The sequence below is a fragment of the Halichoeres trimaculatus genome, unplaced genomic scaffold (assembly GCF_033239565.1).
Source record: "Halichoeres trimaculatus isolate MK-OKI-2021-1 unplaced genomic scaffold, fHalTri1.1 fHalTri1_scaffold_54, whole genome shotgun sequence".
Taxonomy (NCBI): domain Eukaryota; kingdom Metazoa; phylum Chordata; class Actinopteri; order Labriformes; family Labridae; genus Halichoeres; species Halichoeres trimaculatus.
In genome coordinates this window covers 97,501-102,500 of record NW_027437233.1, presented here as the reverse complement: position 1 = coordinate 102,500, position 5,000 = coordinate 97,501, and positions in this window count along the sequence as shown.

Below are 5,000 nucleotides of genomic sequence, written 5' to 3'. Positions count from 1 at the left end.
AAACAAAACACAACACAACAAGACAAAGCAAAACATCCTCATTGCCATCTCCCTCTCACTTCCACGTACCAGGGGCACGAGAGGGAGAGCAGGAGAGAGAGGGGGAGGCAGGGAGGGAGGGACTCGCTCCGGACACAGGTCCCCCCGTACGACCCCCTGCGCGCACACACCCCAAACAAAACACAACACAACAAGACAAAGCAAAACATCCTCATTGCCATCTCCCTCTCACCTCCACGTACCAGGGGCACGAGAGGGAGAGCAAGAGAGAGAGGGGGAGGCAGGGAGGGAGGGACTCGCTCCGGACACAGGTCCCCCCGTACGACCCCCTGCGCACACACCCCAAACAAAACAAAACACAACAAGACAGAGCGAAACATCCTCATTGCCATCTCCCTCTCACCTCCACGTACCAGGGGCACGAGAGGGAGAGCAAGAGAGAGAGGGGGAGGGAGGGAGGGACTCGCTCCGGACACAGGTCCCCCCGTACGACCCCCTGCGCACACACCCCAAACAAAACAAAACAAAACAAGACAAGACAAAGCAAAACATCCTCATTGCCATCTCCCTCTCACATTGCATGACAATGTGAGGGCCCTAGCTGTGAGCTGGGCCTCGTGCCCCTGGTAGGTAGAAAATACTTGACTGTGACCGGCAGGGGCACGGGAGCCGAGATCCGGTGTAAGTAGGGGGGAACCCTGCCTCGGGGATGCCACTGCTGGTGCTGGCACCAGTAGTGGCTGTACACATGTCCCGATGGGACACACGTATGGCTAGATGTGAGCTGGGCCTCGTGCCCCTGGTAGGCGGAATATACTATACCCTCACCAACGGGGGCACGGGACCGTGATCGGGTGAGAGAAGGGCGAAACACTGCCTCGGGGCTGCCACTGCGGGTGCAGGCACCCGTAGTGGCCGTACTCACGTCCTGACGGGAAGCACGCATGGCTAATTGTGAGCTGGGCCTCGTGCCCCTGGTAGTCGGAATATACTTCACTGTGACCCACAGGGGCAAGGAAGCCGAGATCCGTTGTTAGAAGGGGGGAACCCTGCCTCGGGGCTGCCACTGCGGGTGCAGGCGCCCGAAGTGGCCGTACTCACGTCCTGACGGGGCACACGCATGGCTAGACGTGAGCTGGGCCTCGTGCCCCTGGTAGGTAGATAATACTTCACTGTGACCGGCAGGGGCACGGGAGCCGAGATCCGGTGTAAGTAGGGGGAAACACTGCCACGGGGATGCCACTGCTGGTGCAGGCACCAGTAGTGGCTGTACACATGTCCTGATGGGACACAAGCATGGCCAGTTGTGAGCTGGGTCTCGTGCCCCTGGTAGGTGGAATGTACTTTATGGTCACCGACAGGGGCTAGAGAGCCGAGAGTCGGTGTAAGCAGGGGGAAACACTGCCTCGGGGCCCCCCCACTACAGGCATAGGCACCCGCAGTGGCCGTACCCATGTCCTGTGGGGGCCATTACATAGCTAGTTGCGAGCTGGGCCTCGTGCCCCTGGTAGTTGGAATATACTTCACTGTGACCCACAGGGGCACGGAAGCCGAGATCCGTTGTAAGTAGGGGGGAACCCTGCCTCGAGGCTGCCTCAACAGGCACAGGCACCCGCAGTGGCCGTACTCATGTCCTGAAGGGGCACACGCATGGCTAGATGTGAGCTGGGCCTCGTGCCCCTGGTAGGTAGAAAATACTTCACTGTGACCGGCAGGGGCACGGGAGCCGAGATCCGGTGTAAGTAGGGGGAAACACTGCCACGGGGATGCCACTGCTGGTGCAGGCACTAGTAGTGGCTGTACACATGTCCTGATGGGACACAAGCATGGCCAGTTGTGAGCTGGGTCTCGTGCCCCTGGTAGGTGGAATGTACTTTATGGTCACCGACAGGGGCAAGAGAGCCGAGAGTCGGTGTAAGCAGGGGGAAACACTGCCTCGGGGCCTCTCACTACAGGCATAGGCGCCCGTAGTGGCCGTACCCATGTCCTGTGGGGGCCATTACATAGCTAGTTGCGAGCTGGGCCTCGTGCCCCTGGTAGTTGGAATATACTTCACTGTGACCCACAGGGGCACGGAAGCCGAGATCCGTTGTAAGTAGGGGGGAACCCTGCCTCGAGGCTGCCTCAACAGGCACAGGCACCCGCAGTGGCCGTACTCATGTCCTGAAGGGGCACACGCATGGCTAGATGTGAGCTGGGCCTCGTGCCCCTGGTAGGCGGAATATACTACACCCTCACCAAGGGGGGCACGGGAGCCGTGATCGGGTGAGAGAAGGGCGAGACACTGCCTCGGGGGTTGCCACTGCGGGGGCCGTACTCACGTCCTGACGGGAAGCACGCATGGCTAGTTGTGAGCTGGGCCTCGTGCCCCTGGTAGTCGGAATATACTTGATGGTCACCTACAGGCCCACGAGAGCCGATCTCCAGAGTGAGTAGGTGGAAACACTGCCTCGGGGCTGCCACTGCTGGTGCAGGCACCAGTGGTGGCTGTACACATGTCCTGATGGGACACAAGCATGGCCAGTTGTGAGCTGGGTCTCGTGCCCCTGGTAGGTGGAACGTACTTTATGGTCACCCACAGGGGCAAGAGAGCCGAGAGTCGGTGTAAGCAGGGGGAAACACTGCCTCGGGGCCCCCACTACAGGCATAGGCACCCGTAGTGGCCGTACCCATGTCCTGTGGGGGCCATTACATAGCTAGTTGCGAGCTGGGCCTCGTGCCCCTGGTAGTTGGAATATACTTCACCGTGACCCACAGGGGCACGGAAGCCGAGATCCGTTGTAAGTAGGGGGGAACCCTGCCTCGAGGCTGCCTCAACAGGCACAGGCACCCGCAGTGGCCGTACTCATGTCCTGACGGGGCACACGCATGGCTAGATGTGAGCTGGGCCTCGTGCCCCTGGTAGGCGGAATATACTACACCCTCACCAAGGGGGGCACGGGAGCCGTGATCGGGTGAGAGAAGGGCGAGACACTGCCACGGGGCTGCCACTGCGGGTGCAGGCACCCGCAGTGGCCGTACTCACGTCCTGACGGGAAGCACGCATGGCTAGTTTTGAGCTGGGCCTCGTGCCCCTGGTAGGCGGAATATACTTGATGGTCACCTACAGGCCCACGAGAGCCGATCTCCGGAGTGAGTAGGTGGAAACACTGCCACTACGGGGCTGCCACTACAGGCACAGGCACCCGTAGCGGCAGTACGCGTGTCCTGGCGGGGCACACGCATGGCTAGATGTGAGCTGGGCCTCGGGCCCCTGGTAGGCGGAATGAACTTTGCTGTCACCAACAGGGGCACGGGGGCCGAGAGCCAGTGTAAGCAGGGGGAAACGTTGCCTCGGGACTGCCACTACGAGCGCAGGCACCCGCAGTGGCCGTACGCATGTCCTGACCGGGCACACACATGGCTAGATGTGAGCTGGGCCTCGAGCCCCTGGTAGGCGGAATGAACTTTGCTTTCATCAACAGGGGAAAAGGAGCCGAGATTCAGTGTATGAAAGGGGGGAAACACTGCCTGGGGACTGCCAGTCCGGAGGCAGGCACCCGTAGTGGCTGCACACATGTGCCGACGGGTCAGACACACGGCCAGCTGTGAGCTGGGCCTCGGGCCCCTGGTAGGCGGAATGAACTTTGCTGTCACCAACAGGGGCACGGGGGCCGAGAGCCAGTGTGAGCAGGGGGAAACGTTGCCTCGGGACTGCCACTACGAGCGCAGGCACCCGCAGTGGCCGTACGCATGTCCTGACCGGGCACACACATGGCTAGATGTGAGCTGGGCCTTTGGGCCCCTGGTAGGCGGAATGAACTTTGCTCTCATCAACAGGGGGAAAAGGAGCCGAGATTCAGTGTATGAAAGGGGGGAAACACTGCCTGGGGACTGCCAGTCCGGAGGCAGGCACCCGTAGTGGCTGCACACATGTGCCGACGGGTCACACACACACACAGCCAGACGTGAGCTGGGCCTCGTGCCCCTGGTAGGCGGAATATACTTGATGGTCACCTACAGGCCCACGAGAGCCAATCTCCAGAGTGAGTAGGTGGAAACACTGCCTCAGGGCTGCCACTACAGGCACAGGCACCCGCAGTGGCCGTACGCATGTCCTGACGGGGCACAAACATGGCTAGAAGTGAGCTGGGCCTTTGGGCCCCTGGTAGGCGGAATGAACTTTGCTCTCATCAACAGGGGGAAAAGGAGCCGAGATTCAGTGTATGAAAGGGGGGAAACACTGCCTGGGGACTGCCAGTCCGGAGGCAGGCACCCGTAGTGGCTGCACACATGTGCCGACGGGTCACACACACGGCCAGCTGTGAGCTGGGCCTCGTGCCCCTGGTAAGCGGAATACACTTTACCGTCACCAACAGGGGCACGGGGGCCGAGAGCCAGTGTAAGCAGGGGGAAACACTGCCTCGGGACTGCCATGGCAGGCTAGGGCCCATGTAGTGGCTGTACACATGTCCTGACGGGAGCCTCCGTCGCCAGCAGGCCAGCCAGCCGGCCGGCCAGCCAGCCAGCCAGCCAGCCAGCCAGCCAGCCAGCCAGCCAGCCAGCCAGCCAGCCAGCCAGCCAGCCAGCCAGCCCTGCGCACCTCTCACACCAGGGCACCCACGCAAAGATGGACCCCCAGAGGACCACCCTGGCATTGGGAGCCTGCCTCCCTCCTCCGCCAGCCAGCCAGCCCTGCTCACCTCACGAACCCGTGCACCCACACTTAAGCCACCCTCCGCGGACTAAACCCCACAGCCCCGGCCCCAGGAGCTCCGCGCCCCTGGTAGTCGGACGGGGAAGGAGCCGTGCTGTAGTGTCCCTGGCCCTGGACCTGCAACACGGAGGGGGGAAGCCTCGTACGCCTCTTTGCCTCCATACTCCCTCCCTGCCCTGGCACCGCTCACACCCGCACCCCCTGGGACCACAGTCCCAGTCGGAGCCTCCCTCCTCCGCCAGCCAGCCCTGCCCACCATCCGGACCCGTGCACCCACACTTAAGCCACCCCCCGCGGACTAAGC